The sequence below is a fragment of the Physeter macrocephalus genome, chromosome 18 (assembly GCF_002837175.3).
Source record: "Physeter macrocephalus isolate SW-GA chromosome 18, ASM283717v5, whole genome shotgun sequence".
Lineage (NCBI taxonomy): Eukaryota > Metazoa > Chordata > Mammalia > Artiodactyla > Physeteridae > Physeter > Physeter macrocephalus.
In genome coordinates this window covers 71,728,241-71,745,019 of record NC_041231.1, presented here as the reverse complement: position 1 = coordinate 71,745,019, position 16,779 = coordinate 71,728,241, and the positions used below count along the sequence as shown (strand labels likewise).

The 16,779-nt window shown below is 43.3% G+C and overlaps 1 long non-coding RNA gene across 1 annotated transcript in view; it reads right to left on the bottom strand.

Moving 5' to 3' along the window:
* Window positions 1–731, bottom strand: part of LOC114484208 (uncharacterized) — a 2,816-nt gene extending 2,085 nt beyond the window's left edge. Inside the window, exon 1 of the long non-coding RNA XR_003676814.2 lies at window positions 674–731. This is a non-coding gene — a long non-coding RNA (uncharacterized lncRNA). The remainder of the gene's footprint in view (window positions 1–673) is intronic.
* Window positions 732–16,779: the final 16,048 nt, after the last annotated feature.

The window sequence follows — 16,779 nt, the reverse complement described above, 5'->3', positions numbered from 1 at the left end:
AGGCTCAGCGGCCATGGCTCACGGGCCCAGCCGCTCCGCGGCATGTGGGTTCCTCCCAGACCGGTGCGCGAACCCGGTTCCCCTGCATCGGTAGGCAGACGCACAACCACTGCGCCACCAGGGAAGCCCTATTTCAGTCTTTATTGAAGAAGAAACTAGGAATCGTCTCTATTCAAATCATCTCTTGAAACTTACGGTTTGGGAATAGTAGCTTACACTGTAGTTAACACATAGGGTGCTCAAGATTCAAATGACAAAGAAGACGTGCATTAACATGATTGGATGAAATCCACTCAATAATTTGGAGAAACTTACATTTTCAACATATACTTCCTCTTTTCCAATTCTGTTTTAGCTCTTTTTTTAGGTTGGGTGCTGCTAAAACAAACATGGACAGCTCACCACAGCCAGAACTAGAACAACTGTACTACAAATATGGAACCATTTTTTATGGCCTTCAATGTATAATTTTGTCAACCATTCTTTGAATGTCTAAGTACGATCTTGCTCACTCTGGAGAACTAGTGAACTGTGCTATCCTCTTTATAGAAATAGTGCTACTTTTCCCTGGATAGATTAAGCTTGTTTCTGTGTTCAGTGATGCTGCATGATTAGAGAGACACCCACTCACTAGATGAGAAACAAACTTATCATTGGCAGTCATCAGAATTACCTCTGAAGTCACTCTTATGAATGGGAGGTACGTTGGCAAAGAGCCAGTCTTCTTGTGCAGGGCTGTAAAGACAACACAGATTCCATACTTTAGCCCAAATTACATATATATCCCCGAGTTCAGTCTATCTTTACAGACCAACACAAGGCCATTTGGACTTCTTGCAGCTTTCTCTGATCATTTCAGCCAATAGCTTTTAAACTCACAGCAATTATTGCACTAGTAATCTGACACAGTCATATTCTTCTGTTATCTGTTCACTGTCTTCATAGCATCATCTTTAAGAGCAGCAAGCATTAACTGAGTGTCCACCATGAAAGGATCCATGTTTCTCCAATGAGACCATAAGCTCTTCAAGCGTAGAGACTATAATGTAAACTTTTTAAGACCACATAGCTCCCTTTGGGAGGTACTAAACAGACAATTTTTAACAATTACTTAATTTGTTTATTTATTTATTTATTTTTGGCTGCCTTGGGTCTTTGTTGCTACATATGGGGCTTTCTCTAGTTGTGGTGAGTGGGGGCTACTCTTCGTTGCGGTACGCGGGCTTCTCATTGCGGTGGCTTCTCTTGTTGCGTAGCACGGGCTCTAGGCGCACGGGCTTCAGTAGTTGTGGCTCGTAGGCTCAGTAGTTGTGGCTCATGGGCTCAGTAGTTGTGGCACATGGGCTCAGTAGTTGTGGCACACGGACTCAGTCGTTGTGGCTTGCGGGCTTGGTTGCTCTGCGGAATGTGGGATCTTCCTAGACCAGGGATCGAACGCGTGTCCCCTGTATTGGCAGGCGGATTCTTAACCACTGTGCCACCAGGAAAGTCCCAGACAATTTTTTTAAAAACTGAATTGAACTAAACCCAGAAGAGAACACATTTAAGATCCTGTGAATTTCCCTGACTCAGTCTTTGCCCCTGCTATTCTTATTATATATATATATCATAATGAAAAGACAAGTGGTTGTTGTGCTTTCAAAACTAAAGAGTTCAGAGCAAATTTTTGTCTTTCTCAGAAAAGCGCTTTAATAAATTAAGATTGCCAAGTTCCTAAGCCAAAAGCTTAGAGAATTAGATACAGTCTAATTTATAGGGATAATATCTAATATTAATTGAGCATTTACTGTGTGCTAAGCGCTAGTCTAATTAATCACTTTATGTGCCATATATACTGCACATACACATTAATATATATGATATTCATATGGCACATGTACATATATTTTTTCTTTAATCCTCTTGATTATTATTATACCCAGGAAGGTAAAAAACTTGCCCAAGGGGCTTCCCTGGTGGCGCAGCGGTTGAAAATCCGCCTGCCCATGCAGGGGACACGGGTTCGTGCCCCGGTCCGGGAAGATCCCACATGCCGCAGAGCGGCTGGGCCCGTGAGCCATGGCCGCTGAGCCTGCGCGTCCGGAGCCTGTGCTCCGCAACGGGAAAAGCCACAGCAGTGAGAGGCCCGCGTACCGCAAAAAAAAAAAAAAAAAAAAACAACAACTTGCCCAAGGTCCACAGGGGAGAGAGGCACAAGCCCTAGTACATGGATATATGCTGATTAACACACAGACAATGTATGGGGTAGCTCTTTGTGTGTTAGAGGTCACACTCAGAGCACAGAGGGCCACGAGCCAGATTAAATAAAATCAGGAAGCAAGGTAATGAATGGAAAGACAATAGAGTCAATGGATAATTTCCTTCAATATTGTGCCCAAGAGAAATGAATGGGGACTGGAACAATGTTAAAAGTTAACGGTGTGAGTGAGTGGTGACAAAGAGGAATGGCTGCTGAAAATAAGATCTTCTGGCAGCTAAGCATGTGGGATAAGAGTTAGCCTTAGGGTGAGGGGAAGCTATAATCTATGGCTGTGAGACAAGAATCTTTTGTGTTTTGCAGTGGTATTGACTAATTCAGTCAGTTAATCAATAAACATTTGCTGAACAGCTACTATGTTCAAGGTACTGTGCCACGGAGATACACAGAGGCAAAAGACACAGTCCTAGTTCCTGCTTACGAGTCTTTCTGTCCTGATAAGGCAAGATATATAGAATCATGAAGATTAAGCTGGAAGGAAACATAAAGATCTTCTCATCTAATCTTTTTAGTTTTATAGATGACCAAAACCAAATCTCAGAGGTAGGAAATGACTTGCCAAAGTTCCCATAGCCTTTTTAGAGCAAGGATAGAATGCAGACTTGATTACCACCCCAGGCTCTTTCTGTTTTCTTATATAGATGTAATTAGAAATGAAAGGTAGTATTTGCCAAGTAGTAAATTAATGGTATAGGCAATGCATCGCTTCTTACCATAATATGTTTACAATTAAATGCTAAAATTTTTTCTGGGGAATTTTCAGGTGCAAAGGGACTTTCCCAGTTGTCTCCTCAGCTGCTTTAGCATGAAAACAGAAAATGGCCCCTCCTGTGTGCTCTCCAAGCACCTGTGCCACCTCAGTGATACATATCACATGTGATCTTGATACGTCTAGCCCAGTAGTTCTGAAAGTGTGTGGTCTTCAGACCAGCACCACCTGGAAACTTGTTAGAAATGCAAATTCTTAGGCCCACTCCAGATCCACTGAATCAGAAACTCTAGGGGTTGGGTTCAGTGATTTATGGTTTAACAAGCCCTCCAGATGACACTGATGTGCTTTTGAGCTTGAGAACCTCTGGTCTCTCTAAATGGCTCTCCAGAGAGATTGTGAGCTCCTTGAAGGGAGGAACCATGTCTTCCATAGTTTTTATGTTCCTAGCTTAGTACCAAGCCTTGAACATAGTGGATGTTCGTAAATATTTCTGAAACAACTCTAGGAGTGAACATGGTAAGGCAAAGTATCCTGTTATCCAACTTACTTTGTGTACTGAACACCTTTAGATTCACTTTATGTTATGGGCTGATTAGTGTCTCTCCGACCCCAAAATTTGTATGTTGAGGTCTTAATCACCCCCCTCTGTACCTCAGAATGTGTATTTGGAGATAGGACCTTTAAAGAGGCAATGAAGGTAAAATCAGGTCAAATGCGTGAGCTGTAATCCAATATGACTGGTGTACTTAAGGGAAGATGAGGACACAGAAGGGGTGCACGGAGGAGGGAAGACCATGTGAAGACAAATAAGACAGTTATCTATAAGCCAAGAAGTGAGGCTTCAGAAGAAACCAACCCTGTCAACACCTTGATCTCAGACTTCTAGTCTCCAGAATTGTGAGAAAAATTGATTTCCAGGAATTTCCTGGTGGTCCAGTGTTTAGGACTCAGCGCTTCCACTGCCAGGGGCCTGGGTTCAATCTCTGGTTGGGAAACTAAGATCCCGCAAACCACAAGGCTCGGCCAAAAAAAAAAAAATTGATTTCCATTGCTTAGGCCACCAGACTGTGATATTTTGTTATGACCACCCTAGCAAAGTGAATACACTTTGTAAAAAATTCTACAAAAACACTGGCTTTGAAATCCAACAACTCCCATCCAAGCCTATGACAAGACAATCTTATTTTTAGATGACTCTATAACCATCTTTAGATGTTAACCATTAAAGTGTTTGTTTAAGAAATTACTCTTTCATGCTCAATATGAGCACAGATTTTGGAGTCAGACAGAGGTGGTTGGGTTTGAATCCTGACTCAGCCACTTGGAAGTTGTATAATCTTAACCTCTAAAGACTCAGTTTCCTTGACTATAATTTGGGGCTAATAATAGCTCCCTCCTAGACATAACTCAATAATTGGCAAGTATATCGTAGGCACTTAGTACATGGTGACTTAAAAATGATAACTAACCAAATTATTCATATTGGCCTTCTCTGGGAGATGGAATTACAGCAAAATTTTACTGTAATGTTTGAATCAGTTCAACATAGTACTATGGTGACTTTTTAAAAGGCTGTATGAAATGACAGATTAAGTATTTTTCAGGAGAAATGAAGAGTCAAGGAGAATAAAAGAATGAGAATGTCAGGAATGCAATAGAAAGATGTAACAGCCAAGAATAGTTGAATTGTCTCAAACTGATGAGTAATTAGACTGTAAGAAGGTAGGAATTGCTGATTTTGTCTTGTGTCCCCAGAGCTTAATATGACACCTGGCACTTACTATGAGCTCAACAACTTTCAGTTAAATGAAAGAACTGCCTTCTGCAAGGACAGCTGTACAAATTTTACAAAGATATTTCGACCCAAGTATATTTACACTGAACTGGTGGCTCTACAGCATTTTGGTGTCATAGAATCAAAACTTTAATTTTAACCTGGGAATTCCACTTTGGGGAAATAACCTAAGAAAATAACCCCAGGACCTCCCTGGTGGTGCAGTGGTTAAGAATCCGCCTGCCGATGCAGGGGACACGGGTTCGATCCCTGGTCTGGGAAGATCACACATGCCGCGGAGCAACTAAACCCGTGCACCACAAGTACTGAGCCCACAAGCCACAACTACTGAAGCCCGCGCGCCTAGAGTCCATGCTCTGCAACAAAAGAAGCCACTGAGATGAGAAGCCCGCGCACCGCAACAAGGCGTAGCCCCCGCTGGCCACGACTAGAGAAAGCCTGCGCACAGCAACAAAGACCCTACGCAGCCAAAAATTAAAAATTAAAAAGAAGAAAGAAGATAACTACAAAGCGGAGAAAAGTGTCATTATTTTAAACTGTCTACAACTGTAGTAATATTCAAAATCCCTGCTTCCCCCAAACTGTTCTGACCATCTTCACCTGAGTGGCCCAGTGCCCCATACTTCTGACCCTTTGGGATCAGTTTCCCTCTTTAAAACGTATTTGTCTTGTGCCTGCTTATCTTTGGGACTCTACTCAACCAACTAATCTGATAAATTGATTTAAACCGAGGTGCTAATGAATGATAATGGCTGCATGTGAGTCCACTCCTGGATAACAATTGCATTTCAGCAGCACCTTACACTGAAGAATAAGTAATACATATCAGGCATGTGTCCTGGCCATTTGGGGAAGATATTTTAAGCAGGGGGATTTCCTCAAACCCCTCAAATTACACCATGTAGACAGCTGCCTATCCCACATGATCTGGCCAACTCCTTGGCATCCAGTTATCAGCACTCAGGGGACACTAGAGGAAACACGTCTGTTCCTCTTCTTAACAGCGCTTGGAAACAGTGACTGGACTATTTATGTCACTTAAAGGAAAAGGGCATTTACTCTGGAACCTATCCAGAAGGTACACATTCCCTGGGTTTAGAGGTAGACTCTTCTCTACCTAATCTCTGGGGATGGCTGAGTGACTGGTGCCTAGATTAACCAAAATGAGTGAGCTCAGACATGGAAACACTGAGAAGGGACGGTAACATAGCGTTAAGCTTCACAGGTGAAAAGATCCTAGACATCGATAAGAATTTACATAAGCACACACGTGAGAAAACATTGAACCTGATAATAAAAAGAGCTGCCTTTTATCAGGTGTTAACTGTATTAACTGTGCGAAAGTACATATTTTGAAAGATTTAACCCTCTGATGTTGAGGAAAATTGGGCTGCTATCCCCATTTCAGATAAAGAAACTGAGGCAAAGATAGGTTAAGTGGCTATCCCACAATCAAATGGCAAATCTGGGATCTGAAGCCAGGTCTTTGAATTCCCAAGTTCATGGCTGCAGTAGACGCTTAACAGCCTTTCATATTTCAGAATCAAGAATCTTAGGGCTTCCCTGGTGGCGCAGTGGTTGAGAATCCGCCTGCCGATTCAGGGCACACGGGTTCGTGCCCTGGTCCAGGAAGATCCCACATGCCGCAGAGCGGCTAGGCTCGTGAGCCATGGCCGCTGAGCCTGCGCGTCCGGAGCCTGTGCTCCGCAACGGGAGAGGCCAGAGCAGTGAGAGGCCCGCGTACCGCAAAAAAAAAAAAAAAAAAAAAAAAGGAATCTTAAAGCTGAGGATCCTAGAATATCATTCTTGATTATCTAGACCCTGATTACTGCTACTAAAAAGCAGTTTGCTGCCTCAAGAGTCAGCCTGTTCAATACAACTGTACTTGTTTAGAAGCTTTTAAATGTTAAAATTAAAATCTGTTTCTCTGTAACTTCCCTTCTTTTGATCTAAATCTGTGCACTCCTGGAGAACTCAAGACAAAGCTACTTCTCTCCAAGGAGACTTTTTGATACAGAGACAGATCATGCACTCCCCCCACCCCCATCTTTGAGGTAGACTCAGTCCCAGAAGATCTCACTCAGTACTGCTCAACTGTTCAACTGTTAGACTCATCAGTAACACAGAAAAGCTCCAAAGTGCCACCTTTATCTCTCAGAGATCTTAGGTCTAAATTTGGGTAATAAGTTTGATCCCAGTTACTTACTCAGGTGCCTGTGAAACATTACCTTGGTAAGCCATGTGACTCCTCCATAAAAGCATGGAATTAATCTAATATAGCAAATAATAGCTAACATTTATGGAGCCCTTTCTATGTGCCAAGAACAGTGCTAAGTGCCTTATATAACACTTTCCCTGGGACCACTCCATGAGGCAGGTACTGACATTATCCCAGTTTTACAGATGAGGAAACTAAGGCTCAGCTATTCTGAGGTCTTCTGCTCATAACTGCATGTCTTTCTTTCCATTTAAGTGAGAGGGAAGGATCAGGGCAGGATAGAACTTGCTGTCCCCGAAGTGAGACTTGTATTTTCCCATCTCTCCTTGCTTATACGTTGCTGGCCCCTTTCTTCACAAGCGTTTAATGAGCACCTCACACGGTTCAACACTTGTCCTATAGTGATTACAGTCAGGACAACGTATGCAAAGAAAGTGATGACACCCTCTAAATCTAACCTTCAGGGTCAAGGAAAGCTTTAGAGAGGAGGTAGCAACTGATGAGCGTCTCGAAACATAAATAGGAAGAGAGGAATCAACCAGTCAAAGGACAGGATGGGGAAATTCAAATTTCAGCAAGAAGGAACAGCATGTGTCAACACTCAGAGGCATGCATTTGCATGGACAGGAAAAACACATCATATCGTAGTAAGCAGGGTCCAAAAATTTTGTAAGTGTAAAATCGAGGGAAAGTTTGCATTATTGCGAGGTTAAAGAAAATTGGTTGTTTTTCAGTTTGATCTGTGCTGCCACAAAAAGCACACAAAGGACAGTGAAACTCATTATGTACACAACTGACTGCTCAGTGAAGTTCAACAGATCATGAGGCAGTCACTTCCCAGTCGCCATCCCACAACACACCCCTTGAAAGAGATGCGCAGTCTGCCCCTCTTTGAGAAAAGGGAAGGGTGCTCTTGGTAGAGGATTGATCGTCAATTGCAGTTACATCTGAAATTCACATTATCACAGATTTTACCTTGTTGCTGAGTATGGCCCCTGGGGTGAAAAAGGAATGGAGAGAAATCCCACTGGACAGGTAACAATCGGTGATCATAAAGAGCTGTGTATGCCATTCTGTGGGATATAAATTTTGTCAGAAGGGTGATAGAAAGCCATGAAAGGATTTTGAATGGATCCAACTCAAGTGCCACCTTCTGTAAAAGCATTGCCTGGCCACCACATTTGGTGGGGAATTCCTTTAACTCAGGTCGTTTGTATTTTTCGGTCTCATCTCCCCTTAGATTCAATACCCTGTCTTATATTTGTGTGTTTGTGTGTGTGTGTGTGCTAACCATATATACAATGTGTGCTCCAAATACATTTCTCCTTTGAAGGAAAGAAGCAAAGGGAAAGGATTTGGGGCTTCCCTGGTGGCGCAGTGGTTAGAAGTCCACCTGCCAATGCAGGGAACACGGATTCGAGCCCTGGTCCGGGAAGATCCCACAAGCCGCGTAACGGCTAGGCTCTGTGCGCCACGACTACTGAAGCCCACACGCCTAGAGCCCATGCTCCGCAACAAGCCACCGCAATGAGAAGCCCGTGCACTGCAACGAAGACCCAACGCAGCCAAAAATAAACAAATAAACAAATAATTAATTAATTTTTAAAAAGGGAAAGGAGTCATTTGGGTTTCTCTTAATTCACGATTCTGTCAGAATTGAGTTCACAATGTGGATGAACTAATGAAGTTGTAGAGAGGTGAAACAAACTTTTTAATGTGTTTATAAATATGAATGTGAGTTATACAAACATATTTATTCAAATGAAACCTTAACTCTTTTTTTTTTTTGGCCTTGCCACCCGTGACTTGCGGGATCTTAGTTCCTTCCCGACCAGGGATTGAACCTTTGGCAGTGAAAGCGCAAACGTGGAGTCCTAACCACTGGACTGACAGGGAATTCCCAGAAACCTTTACTTTTTTATTTGCTTAATTCTATTGAACTCAGAAGTACTTGGGACTGTGGGGGATGCAAAGCAAGTGCATGCGCTCTAGGCGTAATGTTAACCTTGGATGGAACTGATTTATCAAGTTAAGATGTTTTGTAAAATAGGTGAAGCTGCTGAGATTCATTTCTAGGGCTAATTCCACTTTTTTAAAAAAATACATTTATTTATTTACTTTTGGCTGCATTGGTGCGTGCAGGCTTTCTCTGGTTGCGGCGCTTGGGCTTCTCAATGCGGTGGCTTCTCGTTGCGGAGCACGGGCTCCAGGCGTACAGGTTTCAGTAGTTGTGGCCCACGGGCTCAGTAGTTGTGGCTCGCGGGCTCTAGAGCCCAGGCTCAGTAGTTGTGGCACACAGGCTTAGTTGCTCCACAGCATGTGGGATCTTCCTGGACCAGGGCTCGAACCCATGTCCCTTGCATTGGCAGGCAGATTCTTAACTGCTGCGCCACCAGGGAAGTCCCTAATTCCATTTTCAAAATCCCAGTCATAGCCCTTAAACCTCTCAATCTCCATAGCTCATCCCAAGGGAGGATGCTTAAATTCTACAGAAACCAAACCAAATTGTAAAAAGACCCCCACCCTCCAGGCCAGTGGTTCTCACAGTGTGGTCCCTGAACCAGCAACAAGCAGCATTTGGGATCTTGTTCAAAATGCAGAAATGCACATTATCAGGCCCCATCCCCTCAATCCTACACAATCAGAAATTCTGGGGGTGAGGCCCAGCAATCTGAGTTTTAACAAGCCCTCCTAGTGATTCTGATGCAGAAAGCTAGGGTTTCAGAATGGCTGCTTCCGGTTACTCTGGCTGGCTGCCCTTTGCCAAGGAACGGTGGAGATGGGGAGTGCTGGAACCTATTCCCAACTCTTCAGGGATTTTATTATCTATTGGTTTCCTTTGCCATTACCCTAATACAGATGGAACGTAAGACCCATTAGACAAAACACGAACCAGACCTGTTCCACAGAACTGTGAAGTCAGTTTTCCTTGGCTTTGCCCGTGGTCATTTAAAAAAAAAATTATTGCTTCATGAGCCACTCTGGTCTCTGAACTTTTCCCTTTTCTAGTAAAAGTACAAATTCCAGCTGGAGTTCTTGACCAACAACATCTTTCTACAGAAGTTGCTGCCTTCGATGCTTTGCTGAGTTCCAGAGATAAGATAAATAATTTACCAAATGTAGGTTTCTGATTACTCACTCTATTAGCATTTAGAGCAGAGAGCTGTGGCCCCTGGGGAGTTTGATTCGTTCAGATGCAGCCCATCTGCTTTTGTTTTTTTGTGGGGAGTTTTGGGGGGTGGGGTTGCCTGGAAAAGCCAGGGAGCTCCCAGCATCCCACACATATTTTAGGGATGAACTGCCTAAATCTTACGGGTTTTACTGGAAATTCCGGGGAATGCAATTTTCTTATTATTTTAAAAAATACACAGCTGCTAAGACTCTTTTTTTCCCTCCCTCTCTCCTCTTTTTTAAATTCTTTTTATGCTGAGTAAAAACTAAACTCCACAATTCATTTTCAAATATTATACAAAATACAATAGCTGAAAGGGTATTTTCAATCTTGTGTGATTTATTTATCCTAAATTCATACAGTACACTGAAAGGTAATTTCAGGGAATTTTATAGAAGGGATTAAGTAGAGTTTCTCCTAAATCAAGTGAAACTGTGGGGGGAAAAAAAGGAACGGCCTATTATATCAAAGCATCATTCTTTACTCATACCATTTCTGAAGTATAGTAGCAATATCAGTAGGGATAGATGCAAGAGAAGGTTTGCATCTGTAGTTATTCCGTGGGCTCTTTCCTTTATGGTAAATACATTTCATTATTATTTTATACAGGTCTTAAGAGTAAACTAGAGTAACAGAAGAAATCACAGCAAAAATAGCTGAGTCTGTGGATGATCCATTACAGATGTAGAGGAAAAGCTTGAGATAAACTCAAGAAGTGATGTGTTGGATATATAATAAAATGTTCTTTTAATTCCTTCAACATAACTTGATCAACAACTTACTTTATCCCTTTTGAAAAGAAATACTGAACCATGTGTCTGGATGGTATTGGGTCTTATTTTGGTAATCTCTATGAAATAGAGATTGTATTTCATATCCCAGGTAAGATTTTTGCATTTTCATGGACGGTCTTAATACAAAATCAAGATTGCACATCCGACTTCCTATGGTGAGCACCCTGTGAATAAGTAAAACAATTACATGATGACATCTGACTACAAACCTATTGTTTGCCTGCCAGTGATTTAGTAAAAAGTTGATCGGCTCCCAATACCAAGCTGTACTGAAAGTCCCTTTGCATAAAAATGAAAGTTGTTGGTTGGTTTGGGCAGGGCACCTAGCTGAGCAATTAGCTTGGATACAAAAACAATGTATTAGAACAGGGGATACCCCTAAAAGGTTGAGAGAGGTAAGGTTAGGACACAAAAGGAATTCCTTGTGTTTCACAGCTCTGGGTTTGAAGCAATTAAAGAGTGAAAGGTGTAAAAATGCAACTTGCTACCTCTTTTGTGTTTCTCTGGGAGATTAACCTACTTTCTTGGCTCATTTTCTTTTTCTTCCTACATCAGTGGTATAAAAGCTGTGGTAGCTGGCAGCCTCAGATGACTCCATCTGCATCTGTTATCGTAGTTCTGGGCCTCTCAGGGACCCATAGAGTAATTTACCTCTATTTCCTTTGCTTTCTCCCCACAGCAGGTAAAAAGGCTATCCTCAGCCTAGATACATTCTCCCTTGTCATAAGAATATGCTAAGCCAAGGGTGGTGAGTTAATAGTCGGAGCGTGTACTCCTTCTCTCTTTTCCTGTCTTCTGACAAATCCAAGAGGCTGAAGCAGTAAATCTGAGAAAAGTGGCGTGTATGTACACACACACACACACACACACACACACACACACAAACACACACACACTCCACAAGGAGAACTCTCACCCAACCACTCCCTCTCCTCTTCAGCTTGCCGTATGCTGCATTTTAGAAGGTTTCATGTTGCTCCTGCAACATTTTTTTGGTTGGTTGGATGGCTGAATGAAACACAACCTTCCCTGCAGACATCAAAGCCTGTCTCCAGCATAGCAAACTCTCCATCCACTCTTTCGTCTCTCCGGCTACATTCCAGTTTAACCGGGGCTGCCTTGCATGATAATCAGGCCTAATTACCGCTTCATCCCCTGATTGTTGTGCTGAGTTTTGGAACTGCGGAGTTCTTGTCTCAGTTTGGTCCTACCATCCCTTACTCTTCCTCCCGGTCTTTAGCACACCCCTTCAAGTTCTCAGCTTTAGTCTTTATAATTAGCAAATAGGTGAAAAGAAGGACTGTGCCTTTGGGATTCAGTGCTCCATCCACTTAGTAAACTTGAATTCCTTTCACAACTGTGGGAAGACCTTGCCGTGTCCAGGATATTCTGAATACCACAGGAGCTTTAAGAGATTTATTACTAGGTTAAAGAGTAAAACAAAGGCCGTGAGACAATATCCTGGTTCCCTAGAGGTATTTACCTACCTTCTCTCTTACCATGCACACACACACAGACACAAAATGTTTTTTTTAAGTATTGAGACCAGAAGGAAAGTGCTATGAACCAGGACTTCTGGAAACTTTTTCCTGATTCTTTCACTTGGTAGGATGCATTTTGATGCCATCATTTCTCTAAATGAAAAAGGAATCACAGGCGAAGAACTGAAAAAATGAGAGCTCAGATAATCCTGTTTATCTCCAGTTTAAACCGTCCAGCTTATGTTTTACTTTAAAGTTCTTTTAAATATATTACTGCATCCATTTACTGAGTGTCTGCATGTACCAGGCACAGTGTTAGGTACTGAAGATTCACAGACAATCTGACACAACACTTGCCCTTAAGGAAAATAAACTGAGCCTTGAAAGACTGGAAGTAGGGCTTCCCTGGTGGCGCAGTGGTTGAGAGTCCGCCTGCCGATGCAGGGGACACGGGTTCGTGCCCCTGTCCGGGAAGATCCCACATGCCGCGGAGCGGCTGGGCCCGTGAGCCGTGGCCGCTGGGCCCGCGCGTCCGGAGCCTGTGCTCCGCAACGGGAGAGGCCACAACAGTGAGAAGCCCGCATACCACAAAAAAAAAAAAAAAAAAGACTGGAAGTAGCTAGGTGAAGGGAATGGAGAACGCTGGGAAAATCTATACGCCAAATTTTTTCAAATATAATCTAAGTGAAACAAAGTTAGCCTGGAGTTGATCTTTGTTGAAGTTGGGTATTGAAACATGATTGTCATTATTACCATTTTGTCTATTGTTTACATGTTTTAAATTTTCCATAAGAAAAATTTTAAATATTTAAATATCGGGGGACAATAAGCTGTAGAACTACTGGGAGGAAGCTGGCTGAAATGCACAACCTCTGGCCCCACTGCAGTCTTACTCAGTGCATTTCTTGATGGGTTCAGGAATCTGCATTTTAAACAAGCACGTCAAGCAAATCTGATGTCTACTGAAACTTGATTTCCTTGGCAGGGGAGGCAGTAAGTGCCAAGAGTGGAGGCATAAGAACAGGGGAAAACCATTTATCAGAGAAGAAAAACTTCCTTGGAAACCACTTAATGAGATCAGACAATTTCAGGACTAGAAAGAGGACCTTAGAGATCCTGAGTCTAGGCCAGAGCATCTCAAATTGTAATGTGCACCGGGATCACCTGGGGATCCTGTTCAAATGCAGCCGGTTTCAGGATGGGGCCTGAAATCCTGCATTTCTAGCTAGCTCCCTGGTTAGACCGTACTGCCAGTCTCAGGACCACACTTTGATTAGCAAGGATTAGTATTTTATAGACAAGGAAACTGAGGCTCAGGTGTCGAGTGCATCCCTTTGCGCTGCTGTTGTCTTGGGAGGCTGAGCCCCTGTAGGAGCCTGTTACCAGTTGGATATCAGGAGCAGGCTGCTCTTACATGTGGATTGCAAACATGGGCCGTCCTGGAGCTGAGCTACAGTACAGATTTCTCCTCAGCACCATAGGGATGATCTGAGGAGCTGCCATGTGGCTGTTCTGCCACAGTTTGTTATTTCTTATCATCCTCACTGCATCTTCCAGGTCTAGCCGCTTGAATGAATTCTTCTGGGAATTCCAGGAGACTTCCTGGGCAAGCAAGCATTAGACCTGTTGAATGAATGACCCAATGCACTCACATGGGCCCAGCCATTAGCATAGTTTTGGTCCAATGCTAGTGCATGGAGTAAGTTAGGTAACTATCCTGTGAATTGCAAAGAGTTCCCAGTATTAATAAGCTATTTAATATACTCCCTACTATCAGGACTGGGAGCACTCCTTGATATTGGAAATCCTGTTTCACACAAGTGATTAGTAAATTCAGGGAACTGATTATCCCAGAGCTGGTACAGATTCAAAACAGCTTTTGTACCCTCCCTAAAGGATGGATAAGAGAGTTTATCATCCTTAATGAAAGGGGATGCTTGGCGGGGGTGGGGTACGGGGGGGTACTTCCTAACCTTTGAGGTTGAGGTCAGAGAAGCTGTCCCTGCCTTCCTTTCCCTGTCAGTGACAGAACTTTGGACACGACAACTAAAGAACTGAGTTGGGGGTGGGGGCATGGTTTGTAATCACTAATTTCCAGGTAGCGAGAAACTATAATAGGATATTTCAACTCAAGAAATTTATTGACAAAAATGTTACCAGAACCTCCCTCCACAGACAGACACACAGACACACCCAACTACCCACCCACCCATTCTTTGCCTATCCCCTCAAATAAAGCATCTTTTTTTTTCCTTTTTTGGCCGCACCTCGAGGCATGCGGGATCCTATTTCTCCGACCAGGGATCAGGATTGAACCCAGGCCCTTGGCAATGAGAGTGGAGTCCTAACCACTGGACCACCAGGGAATTCCGCAAATAAAGCATCCTTTCCTCTGGCCTTGAAACAGTTTCTGTCGGAAAGGAATGTCTCTGGGTTAGAACACTCTGTGATCTTTCCCAAAGACATGAGCAATGTATCCTTGAAACGTCACATGTTAACATTGATATCTTTTTCCCCTGATCCAATGACACATTTTCCCTGAGCCCTCTTATCTAGAAATGCCTAAGAGGGCACAGAATAATGGTAGACAGAATCTCCTAGCCCTTGCAGTCCCAATCAGAGTGAAGTCTGAAAGCTTTCCTTAGGATCAGAGTCCAGGGAAAAGTTAATTTTTGGTTCTAGGCCTGTGGACTTAGGCTTTTGTGCCCGTGAGGAGTAAGGATGTGGACTGAGTAAACTCTTTGGAGGCCGGGGATGGGGAGGGGAGGGGAGTAGGGCCTCCCTGGAGCCTCAGGCCATTAGTAATCTGCTTTGTGAATGGAGTTAAAGGGGGAGGGGGATGCACATACTTGGAATTCCTTTATCTGGGTGGGCTCCTTCTCCACAGACTTTCAGGATGTGGGAAATGGAAGATGAAAGAAGCTGAATTTCCAGCCTATCAGGTTACAGTGTGTAAAATGGAGAGGGAAGGGGTGGGGAGGGAGAGGGGGATGGAGAAGGCTGCTTCGAGAGGGACCAGGGAAACCCAGTTTGGGAACTGGCTTGGGAGAGTGAGAAAGAAAGAGTGCTAGGCGCGCAGATCATGTTTCACATCACATCAGAGCTATGGAATTTCCTCTTTTCTGGGGGGAGGCCTGTGAAGAGAAGTTGGTTTAAGGTTAGCCGGTGATGAATAATAGCCCAAAGGCGACTGATTGAGGGTGTTACTAAGGGACTGGTGTTTACAAGCAAAGATGTTGTGGTGGGGAAAGGGAGGTGGGAGCCAGGGCCATCTTCAGTCTGAGCTGTTAACCAAATTCTGTGACCCGAGAATGGAGTCCATGTACGGATTTTATTTGTGTCTGACCCCTGTGGTATGCAGAGCCCTGAGCTGCGGGCTCAGAAGGGGAGCAGCGAAAGGAATGGGACGGTAATTAGAAAAGGCCGGAGAACCTCCCATGTGGGTGAGGGATATGGGGACCTGCAGGCACCCTCTGAGTCCTGCTCTGTGTCTCAGGGAGTTCCCGGGGCGGTCCTGGCAGGATCTGTTTCTGTTCAACTTAAGTCACGTGCTCCACCCCACTCAGCTGTCTGGTCCCACTCTCTGAGGACCCTACCTCCCAAGAGATGTGTCTATTTTTAACAGTTACACCCAGGCACTGTCCTTTCTTGTTGTCTTTTATGAGAAAGAGAGCACCCACCTCAGAACCTCCACCCAGAGTGTGAAACTTATTCGAGTGAGGGTAAGTGGTTCCTAAGGCCAGGGACACCCCTTTTTTAGGGAAGAATAAAAATAGTAGAAGACCATCGGGTCAAGTCTGGACCTAAAACAAAATCCTGTTGTGGTAGAAACAAGGCATAAAGGGTAGAGGGTGGGAACATGGAAGGAAAGTATGTTTAGGGAAAGGAATACATATTAAACCCTGATACCCACCATCCTCAGGCAATGTGTCATTCTAATAGCATGATGTATAGAAAGTTATTAGATGGCACATAAATCACCACATACTTCAGATGACAAAAATATTGCTTGTTTTGGAAAAATTAGAATACGATAAAGTACACTTGTCACAAACCATACCAAGCTTCATTTAATCTTTTTTCTCTTGTTTCAGAAAGCTGTTTAGGAATTTTCAGTCTATCAGGGTCATCATTTTCAAACATCTATTAGTGCCATACTGTAGTCACCGGAGAGGTTCAGTTAATAAAGATTTCTGGTTGATAGCTAGAGCGGACTTTTGCACTCTCTTCTTTGAATGCTACTCAACTATAACTGCACTACTCAACTATAACTACACTGCATTAAAAAAAATAAACTTATTTATTTATTTATTTATTTATTTATTTATGGCTGCGTTGGGTCTTCGTTGC